Source organism: Lactuca virosa, chromosome 7 (assembly GCF_052849685.1).
Source record: "Lactuca virosa cultivar CGN04683 chromosome 7, Lactuca_virosa_CGN04683_v6, whole genome shotgun sequence".
In the NCBI taxonomy this organism is placed as follows: Eukaryota; Viridiplantae; Streptophyta; class Magnoliopsida; order Asterales; family Asteraceae; genus Lactuca; species Lactuca virosa.
Genome location: NC_136432.1, coordinates 183,141,721 through 183,152,864, shown reverse-complemented (window position 1 = coordinate 183,152,864; position 11,144 = coordinate 183,141,721). Strand labels below are relative to the sequence as shown.

The 11,144-nt window shown below is 34.8% G+C and overlaps 1 long non-coding RNA gene across 1 annotated transcript; it reads right to left on the bottom strand.

Annotated features, from left to right (window-relative positions):
• Window positions 1-2,003: 2,003 nt before the first annotated feature.
• LOC145125607 (uncharacterized) lies at window positions 2,004-4,397 on the bottom strand. The gene is made up of 2 exons (XR_013716075.1): window positions 2,596-4,397; window positions 2,004-2,495 (listed from the first exon to the last, which is right to left on the bottom strand). It is a non-coding gene; the product is annotated as an uncharacterized LOC145125607 (long non-coding RNA).
• Window positions 4,398-11,144: the final 6,747 nt, after the last annotated feature.

Genomic DNA, 11,144 nt, shown 5'->3' with positions numbered 1-11,144 from the left:
AGATATATAATTACTTGAAGGTGAGTGTTGGTATAACTGCAAAAGCTATCATACAAAACAAAAATGCTCTGTATGTAGGGATTCCTGAATTCAATAATAATAAACATAAAAAAGGAGTTCTTCAGGTAACAAGTATTCAGTATTGTTTTTTCCTAAACCTGTTGAAAAATTATAACTTTATTTCCAAAAATTTCTGCAATAGGTCGTTGAAAATTCAAAATTTTGGGAAGTTGTCATGAACATGTATCACAATGTCCATCTTATAGCACTTGTTCCTATGTGTATTGTGTTTCTAACTTAATAGCTATATTCTTGACCAAAAAGCCAAACATGGATCCTAAAAAGAAGATAGGAATATAGAAGAGAAGAGTATTGGAACAAAACTACATACGAGCAATAGCAATAGGTCGAGACATTCTTAAACTCATGATTGTTGCCTTTTGAATTTGATCCCCTTGTTAAATGCCTACACTTGGTACCAAATTCATATCGGTTCAAATATAGAAAAAAAAATTGTACGCTAATTTATATAATCTAGAAAGTAGAAATTGGAGTCAAGATGATAATCAACATGAAAACCCTAGGAAAACCAAAATTAAAGAGTTAAGGAAGGTAGAGCTCCATGGAAATGCAACTTACATACTACTAGAAACCAGAATTGGAAGTTGATGAACACTAATTTAGATTTGCTCGAGTTTACGATCTGAAGCAACAGAGGATGGACATCAGATCGGACGTCAATAAGGATGTGATTTATGAAGAAGGGAGACAGACCGAGAGCAAAGCCAATAAGGATGTGATTTATGAGGTTTTACTTTGAGAGGATTCAAGTATACTTCAAAGAGGCGCACTGCAGGTGGATAATGGTGGAGGTGATTTCTTGGGCAGAGAAGGGATTTCAGTGGACAGGGGTCGATTAGGGCTTTATGAGGAAATCGTTTAGGGCTTTGGAAGAAATTGGAAGGAATGAAAAGAAAATTGAGGGAACGGAAAAGAAAGAAACGCAGGAATGAAAATAAACTAGGGAAGGAAAAAACAAAGAAAAGCGGGGAATAAAAAAAAGAGGCATCTGAATTCTACGAGTGATTGGTGAGGGCCAAGAAAAAAAGGCCACTGATTTTTAGCAATCCACCATTGTTCCCTCGGTAAAAGGTTTAAATTTGCGACGAACTAGTGAAGGACTGTTTTTGTCGATAAACGCTTACCATTTCATCGTTGATCCATCAGTAATACCTCTCTGAAATTCAATAAGTATTTTGGTCGATATATTTATGCTTTTCGCCGTTGATCTCTCGATGAGCCATCACTGATTAGCAAAGGAATGAATCTATAACTAATTCTGTCGTTGAAAGTCAGGTTTCTAGTAGTGGTATTTCAGTCTTTTATAAGAGAATTATAAAAGGAAAAATCAAAGTTGTAGGATTCTGCCAAAAATCAAGGGATTTTTTTTAAAAATAATCTGATATTCTAAAAGAATACGTTCTGAAAGAATATGTTTATGGATATCTTGAAAAATAACAACATCCTTAATATATATTCTATCCGAATAAATATTTTTAATCGATGAACTTCTTAAAAATATAACAAATTATTGAACCATTTATTAAATAATAAAAACATTCTTAATGAATACTCATTTATTCTTAACATTATTCAAGAATCAAGGTTTAAAAATAAACAAAAGAAAAAACTGCAAAATTGGTCTATGTGGTATTAAAAAAAACTTTGGACAAGGTCCAAAAAGTTTCCAACTTGCATGGATAGTCCAAAATCAAGAATTTTCTGTAGTTTTGGTCCAAAAAAAGTTAAAATGTCTATTTTGCCCTTTTAATTTCTTTTTTTTTTTAATTTTCTTATTTTTAATTTAATATGTTTTTAATTCTTTTTTAAAAAGGGAATAGGTCCCCCATCGATCTTCTTCTTTCTTGTGTTCACCTGTAAAACTTAAACCACGCAGATATATTTTACACACATACACACTTAAAGGCCTTCACAGAGCCACATATTTAAACCCTGGGAATCTTTATTTAAACCCACCATTACAAGTTCATCAACAAAAAATGCTCATCAACAAAAGAATAACGAAACATCATCTCCAAAAAATCTTTATATGAATCCATGATTACAGCAACAAAAACAATGGATCCAAGTTTAAATGAATCAGAAAAATAATTTCTTGGTGAAGCAAAAAATCTTTATCTGCACTGGGTTTGATTTCGTGGTCAAGCATTTCAGTAAGCATTTCATTGGTCTTTCCAGGGAACATCCATTTTCTCTCCCTCTCTCTCTCATACCTTCTTCTTCCTCTGCTTGTACTTTTTCTTCCTCTACCTGCCAATCCGACCACCATCTTCTTCTCAGAAATTCCATGTGTGTGTTTTCTTCACAAATCATGATCCAGAGTGCTAGAGAATATTGCATGCATATGTCGTTTAATAGAGTCTTTCCCTTCTTCATGTTTTGTTAAAATACATTCATCAGATGATCAAACACGTCTGCATAAAATCCATTTCCAAGCGTCTTATTTTTGCTGATGTAACCTTATAGAATGACACTTACAACATTAATAATCTCTAACTCAAATAAATTGTATACCTTGACGATTGGTGCATAAGAGAAGCAATGCTCAACCCGATTCAGCTGAAAAGTGCAAGTGAGTCTTGAAACCACCATGAAACTGAAATCCATAAATTAGACAACGATTGTAGCATTGATGTTCATCGTCAAGGAAGAGAACAACACAGAGAAAGCTCGACGGCGTAACGGTGCAGATCAAGCTCGATGACGGCAGAGAGAAAAATATCGGCACAGAGGGAAGGGAAGAGACGGAAACATCGGCGCCGCTTGGGTTGACATAGGAAGAGTGTTCTCTACTGGCCGTCGATGGTGGTCGGATGGAGGAACAATGCATCGAGAGACTCTGAAGCATCGATCTGGGTTTAGATGAAAATATATTTTGGGTTAGGTAAGGAAGAGAGAAAAGGGGGACGGTTGGGGTGGGCCCAATTCTTTTGTTATTTTATTTTTATTTAAGTAAGTATTAAAATAAATATGAAAAAATATAAAAAAGAAATTAAAAGGGTAAAATCGTCATTTAAAGTCCATCAAGGACCAAATTTACAAAAAATTCCTGATTTTAGGACCAAATTCACCGGAAACTCTTGATTTTGGACCTTTCATGCAAGCTGGAAACTTTTTGAACCCCATCCAAAGATTTTTGCAAACCACAATGACCAAATTTGCAGTTTTGTCTAAACAAAAAAACACATTACAATCACATTCTATAAGAATACAATGTTTTAGTGTTAGTGTTCTTATAATCTCCATTCTATAAGCATTCAATGGCATTCTTGAAAATCTTCATTCGGCGACCATTGTTCATCTCCGTCTCACACTCCATGTGTTGATGATAATTGTTCATCTCCATTCTACACACCATCATCCAACCTTCTCTAAGAATCAAATGATTGTGTAAATATTCTGCAAGAATGGTTCTAAATATTCTTAAATAATTTGTATTATCAAGAAACCCTAACAACATAACTCAAATTGCATAAATTATAGCATACCCGAAATACCATATTATTTCAAAAAATAAAGATAACCTAAAACTTTAGAATAAAAGAAAATTTGGTACATAAAACAATAACAATTCATATTGGACTTTGTTATCCCCATAATATGAGAGTTACATAAATAAAAACAATTAAAACTAATAAACTTAGGGACATTTATTCCAATAGATTATCCACTGATTACTCATTACATGTAGAGGATATAAATCAGCACAAATTAACTTAAAAAACAAGTAGCATAAGAAATTAACACACAAACAGTAGCTCACAATGGTGGCAGAAGCCGGCCGACAAATCGAGATTCGCAAGAATAAGTTAGAATTTCGAGTGTTTCTCTTATTTTTTATCGTTTTGACATTTTTTTTCATTATTTACTTATATGCTCATCATCCAGTTCCAAATTAAAAATCACATCCTAATTTACAACGCTTAACTCTAATTTTGAAAATTTCCAAAATCCCATTTTTGTTTTCTTTAAGTTGGTTTTATACGGAAAACCATGAACAATGGAAAACCCTTAAAAGAGAATAAAGAAAAAGAAATACTTACTGATCTTTCGAAGTAAGCATGAGAAGAAGGTCATCCCTCTCTTCCATCTTTTTTTGCTCTCGTCGGTCATTTTATAGAAACAGAGGGAGAAGATGGAAAGGGGTGTGTGACGTGTCGTGCGAATTCCGATTGTTCGATATCAGTGTTCAACGGCGGTGGTGTGATGTGCGATGTTCAACGGCACTAGTCTCTGACCTCCAAGATAAAGGGGTGGAGGTTGGTTGGCTGTAGGGGAATTTGGTCCTCCTACCTTCTCTCCGCTAGTGGTGTGTGAATAAGATAGAAGAATATATGAGCGATTGCTTATGGTTGATTTTATTGTAAATGTTTATCATTTATTTAGGGATTTCCATATATATCCAATTTTATTTCTGGTTAATAAAATTAATTACATATAAAATTCCAATATTACCCTTATTTTTTTATTAATAAATTTGTTTTTAACTGCATCCCCATTGGTCTATTCATTCACACAATAGTTATCTAGAACATTTGAATATATATATATATATATATATATATATATATATATATATATATATATATATATATATATATATATCATCGGCTATTACCTGACAGTTCGGCCATTTTCCGAGGGTTCGACTATTTTCCTGTTGATCGGCCATTTCCCGACGGTTCAGCCATTTTTCTATGGTTCGTCCATTTCACGATGGTTCGGTCTTCGGTATTCATGGTTCGTCCAACGTGGTTCGGTCTTTGGTCTTCATGGTCCTCGATAGTACGAACTGCTCCTTCCCATGACAATATGTACAACATTCACCTCAAACCTCCTCATGAACAGCTGTCAAGCTTTCTCTCCAACAAAATGTACATTCGACCCTCTCTCTCTCTCTCTCTCTCTCTCTATATATATATATATATATATATATATATATATATATATATATACCTCTCAATCCACAGGGGGAGATAATCCGAATTCTCTCTACATACACATGATACATACAATCGAATCTCTTCTACTCGAGGGACTCGATCCATGTTTCATATCGATACTAACTTGATCGTCAGAGGATGATCCTGGGACGCAAGTGTTGGGGCGACTCTAACGATCCCATTTATGAATGTAACAGGAATAAAATTGAGGCTCGCTAGCGGCAAAGAAGAACATATCCGAGATCCCGACTTAATCATCTCTCGTGACGAATTCCGGGTTACATCACTAAACAGCGGTGATTTTGAAATTTATCTCAAAAATCTCTTACGTACATAACTCATGTGCGACTTCATCTCTGGACGAAACTTCTAGCCACACTTCCATCTTTTCAAACCTCAATCTACAGTGACTATCCATTGCCAATTTCAATTATGAAAATCATGGAATTGTACATACCATGGGTGAAGTTCATTTTTAGAGAAGGGCTATTAAAACAATGTTGTTCATGGAAACGTCGAAAACCACATCCCATTTATAAGTAATGGTTGTCTGTCTCTATGAAGTTCCAACTTCGTTAAATTTATCTGCACATGGTTTATGTTTTCAATATTTTTGTAGTTTTACACCGATTCACATGAAACGTTTGATGAAATGACTCAGTGAAATCTTTTTTTTTATGAATTTCAAAGATTAAATTTATATGATTGAAAAGAGCTCTGTCTGTCGTCATATCATCATCACTATTGTAGCCTTGCTTGCTTCAGCCATTATCACTTGAACTTATTGATTCTATCATTGCCTCCATTATTCTTCTCCAACTCTTATTCTATACACTGTGATTTACTGGAAAATGGAAACAATTGTAACAAATAACGAACTAGCCCTTCTCAGCTACTAGTGAGAATGTTTCTTCATAATCAATTCCTTGAGTTTTGAGCAAACCCCATTTCTACCATATTATCTTTGAATGTGTTTATATTCCAATCCATGTTAGTTTTCACATTGAAGATCGAATCACAACCCGCTATCATAAGACTAGGCTTCGGATCAACCAATACCATACTTAGTTATCCTTCATGGACTAAATTTCACTATCCTTAACTCCTTTCATTGGCAGCCTCAAGGCTCACCATTTTTTCCTAGTAGCTATTGGGCCTATCCAAATTGATCAATTTTTAATCTAATCAACGTATCTCCTTCCACATTTAGATGAAACTCATAAAACTTGGAAGTGCACTAACTCAACTAGATTGCAAAGAAACGAGGTAATATCATTCGACACAACTGGTATTTAACCTCAAGTTGAGAGCTACACTACAATAAAAAGACCCTTTTACGACGCGCAAACCACGACACTCATTGATTTATGTTACGCAAAAGAGAGTGACATTAAAAAAGTGTCATCTCTTCAAAAAATTTAAGGATTTTGGTCACGCATTATTGCGTGCCCTTAAATTAGTGTCTAATATAAAAAAATTAAAAACACGGAGGGCACTTTATCTAAAATGTGCGTCCTCTATAAGTGTCGCTTTATAATTTTAAAGAAACGCGTGTTTAGTAGATACGGGGGAAAACGAAATCCCCAAAATTTTGAAAACCCGCTTATCTACCTTCTTTCTTCTTTCATCTCCGCAATCGATTCTCCCCTCTCCCTCCTTCCACCATCTTCTTCGATCCGCTTCACCATCTTCAGTAAGTCAACCATGGAGGCCTAGATATACATCGATTTGGGTCCAAACCCTCCCAAAACCCTCTCCTCGACTCAAAGCGAAGAGACGAAAAACCGCCACCACCCGTGTCTGCAACAACTACTCCGTCTACAGGCAAGTAGGTATGTATGCTTTTGGTCTCTCATTGGTTTCAACTTCTTCATCAGTCTTCTCCCTTATAAACCCTAGTGTAACAGTGTCGGTGAATGAGAAGAAATTCATCGAGTCTGCATTACTATCTGACCTTAGAGTTGATGGTAGGCGTCCTTTCGATTATAGAAAACTATATATCATCTTCGGAAGGTAAGAAATCCCAAAATCATCACTTGATTTCGTATTCCGTTGGCTAAAAATAAACAGTTTGTTGATGAACGATGAGTTTTTCATATTGTAGAGAAGATGGTTCATGATTTCTGATGTCTTGTTATTTCTAATTCCTATTTGGCTTCGTGATTTCTGATTTTATTTAGTGATTAGCTTCATGAAGTATTTGGATCTCCGATAACTCAAGGATGGGGGCCACTGAGGCATTGAGATATTTCAAACGTCAGGTTTGAAAGAAAATCACATAGTTGTTAATGTTAAATATTGATTCACAATTGTTGTTTCTGTACTCTATTTGTTAATGCTAAAAATAAACAGTTTGTTGACGAGCTGAATTCATTGAGAGCTGTGTGGATGTTTATTTCTCCTGTGTCAGGTCATATACTTTTTTCTCTTTCCTGTTTGTCTAGGAAAGATTATAATTATTGTTTTCTTCTTAGTCTGCTAATTTTATTATTATTATTATTATTTGGTTTTTTAGGGATGCTCATGGTGTGATGATGGCGAAGGAGATGTCGATAAAGGCAGAAGAGAAAAACATAAATGATGGTGAATAGGCGGAAGGCTCTGTTAAGACTTCCATCAGCATGAGAAGCTTCCCTCCAGTGAGTGCAAGCTCTGAAGATGTTCCTGCTGTCGCATACAATATGGATGGAATTGGAAATAAAACAGAGCAACCATGGAGGTCTCTCTTTCTTGCCTTCATGAATTTTGTTGATTAAATTTCATGGGTGCCTTAAATTTGTATTTGGTCTTTAAATTTGGGTATTGGAAAAATGCTTATAAGTTTGTTCCTTTCTCTGGCATATATATAGGTACCGAAACTCAAACATGATTTTTGCAATAGTCTATTTATCATTTATCTTATTATTTTTTATCCCTAAATGAATGTTTGTCTTCTAAATAGGGTTAAACATAAATCTTCTCTTTTTGATTAACAAGTCTTCACTTTTTGTTTAATAAAATGAGTAAGCACACTATTTTCTCATTCCATTTTGTGTGTGTTAGTTTGTATGTGGTGGATGGGTCCAAAACCTGGCTCCCTTTCCTGGAAACCTAAAGGAAAGAGTCCAGTACATTCTAAGAGAAATCTGAAGGGAGTAGGTTAATTCTTATGTTCATATTTTGAGAGAGAGATAAAATGATTCTTTTATGAATAACTTTTTGTTCTGTTTCATGTTTATAAGCTGGAGGTTGAGGGTTTTGTTCTAGATTTATGATTTACTTTTTAAACGATCAACTTATGAAAAAAAATTTCATGTTTATCTGTTGTCTACTATAGGCTCGTGCTGAAGGACGATACAATAGAAATGAGTGCAAATGCTCTTGGTTTAACTATGGAGAGCAATGGGATCAGAATTTTAGAGCCTTTTGATACTTCTGTCAAGTTCTCAAATGCTTCTGGGAAAACAAATATCCATGTTGCAGTTTTAGATATATTCATGAATTTTTCTTTCAGCACATTACGGCTATTTTTAGCAGTTGAGGAGGATATATTAAAGTTCCTGAGGATGACATCCAGGAAAATGACGGTTTCCTGCTCCGAGTTTGACAAGCTTGGCACATTTCAAAGTAAAGATCTTCTCTACTTTTTTGTTGATTCTGAGAAGAATACTTGTTTATCAGTCAATTAAATTACACCTCATTCGTACAAAAGTTCTGACACTACTGTGTTCCAGGTGCCCATAACAACCAAACATATGCATTTTGGAGACCGCATGCACCACCTGGCTTTGCTATTCTTGGCGACTACATGACAGCAACGTTGGTGAATCTTTTAAGATTTTGGGTTTTCCATATTATAGTTGTATACTGTTCTTTCTTATTATCATCATTTGCCTCTTTATTACGGTGACAAGCCACCATCAAAAGGAGTTCTTGCTGTAAATACTCGCTATGTAAAGATCAAGAAGCCCGAGGCATTCAAACTAGTTTGGCCCCCTTCTGATTCTCAAGGTGCTGGCGACCTTGAGCTTGTCCCTGAAGATGGGGAAGAAAGCTGTTCCATTTGGTTTCCGGTTGCACCAAAAGGATACGTTGCCTTGGGATGTGTGGTTTCTCCTGGAAAGACACAGCCTTCACTCTCCTCTGCCTTCTGCATACATGCTTCTTTGGTATCTCCATGTGCCCTAAGGGACTGTATCACAATTAACTCTGGTGACATGTATGTGAAATTCCCAATTCAATAAACCTAGATCTCGAGTATTCTATCTGAAGATGTTCCTGATGTTCCTCCTGCCCACCCCACCCCACATATGAACATTTTGTGAATTAATGTTTGACATGTTTGACTTTGACAGGTGAAAGAAAATAGGAGCTCAGAGAAGTATGAGTTTGACCATGTTAATATGGCAAGACGTGCTCTTAAGAACACTGCTATTGGTATATATATTTTTTTGCTCTTAAGTACCCTTTTTTTTATATATTGGTGAGTGTTGATGTTTATGATTTTGACTTTTTTTTTTGGAAAAAAAAGGGTATCTTGCATCTCTTGAAGATGAAGAAATGAGTGAGCTTGTGTTGAATGAATACAAATATGACAGATCAATTCTCAGCATTTGACCTAAGGAATCCCAACAAGGTCACAACTTTAGTCTTATTGAGTTGACTTGAGTTTATATATGAATGATAACGGGCCAATTAGGTAGAATTTAAAAAAAAGACAAAAGGAGAAATGGGTCAAATGGTTTAGAAGTCAAAACATACTAATGGTGTGTTTAGTTGGATGAAATGGAATGATAGAAGGAATGTAATGGACATGGTAATGGAATGAGTTATTGCATTCTATGATCCTGCTGGTTGGCGTGTAGGAATGCAATGATTTTTTATGTGGATATTTTTATTATATTTAGAAACAATATGTTTTCTCAAATTTACTTTATACATGATGTAATTATAAACAAAAAATTTCATAATAAAAGATGATTAGAAGTTTAAAACCAAATTAAGGCTACAATAAGAAATATTAAAATTGTAACTTAATTAAAACTGAATCACTGTTTTGATTATAACTTTTGTGATCACATTTGACATATTAATTATATATTAAGTATTTTCTTGAACTTTGATTTTGGACAGGTGCATTCACTGATTGGAGGATTTTGTGCATCACCTGCTAACTTCCATGCTAAAGATGGCTCAGGCTACAAGTTCTTGGGAGACCTTGTGCTGCAACTTGACAAACTGAACCCTTAGGTGAAAATGACTTAATTGCCCTTCTTTATCTTTCTTCATTTGAGTCGGACCAAAATCAGATTTTTAAAACACCCTTGTAAAGCATTTTGCAATAGGGTTGGATGCAAGATGTTGCAATTACATCATTCTTGTATCTTACTCTTTTACAATACGAATCTTCTAGGGTTGGTTGAAATTACCATTTTACCCATGTCTTGATTCAGGTGGCGTCTAGGATGGTTTCAGCCTTTTCTAGATGGAAGCGGTATGATGATACCTGCCAAAACCTTGCCAAGGTAACGAATCTTGATCTTTAATTATCATATGCTTTAATAAACAAAAAGAAATTGAAAGTATTACCCTTCAACCTTAGAGAGAATCTAGAAAGAGCCCAAAAGGAGACAGAGGAGCTTAGAGAGAATTTACCCTTGGTTTTTCATGCAACTGGAGTTCGAGGGAGAGCTATGGAGGATTTGGTTAGAGGAGGATTTATACAAGTGATTCTTGAAAACTTTATATTGCATTTTTTAATCTAATTCATTATAAGGGACTCATAAAATTCTTACTTTTGCAAGGGTGTTTTGGACATTTTTTAATCTAATTCTTTATGTATTTATCAAGTATTCGATTGTAATGAACTGAAATTTATTTATTTATTTATTTATTTTTGCACTTATATTGATATGTATATGTGCTTGTGTGTAGGCTGGTGTCAAAAAGCATGCAGATGTTCACTTTTCCCTCATTTGACCACTCACATTTGGCACAAGTATTTGCAACTAACATTCCTTGTTTGATTCTTCTATTAATTATATTAGCATATTAATTTTTTGACTTTTATTTGATCGGGTCACAAGAATTATCGGAGCAGGGTTCATTAGTCTTAAAGAATTATGAAAGGCAAGATGCAAC